Here is a 270-nt window from a genome sequence, read left to right on the forward strand (position 1 = left end):
AAATAAAATTCAAACACACCCAAGACTCAAGATTAAAGCCCCCCTGAGCAATAAACACCACATGCAAATATTAAAAAAACAAGGTAAAAATGAGAGAACTGAAGATTTAGCCCACGTGCTACTAATGATAATTTAAAAATTTTCTTCACTCTCTTGTACCCACGTTACTTCTCTCTGGTTTCGTTGATGCCCCCACTTTGGAGTTTTCTCTATCCTTTTTTTACGTTTCTTTTTACTATTAGGCCTGTTCGTTTGTTTTCTAAAAACCAA

The sequence above is a fragment of the Asparagus officinalis genome, chromosome 3 (genome assembly GCF_001876935.1).
Source record: "Asparagus officinalis chromosome 3, Aspof.V1, whole genome shotgun sequence".
NCBI lineage: Eukaryota > Viridiplantae > Streptophyta > Magnoliopsida > Asparagales > Asparagaceae > Asparagus > Asparagus officinalis.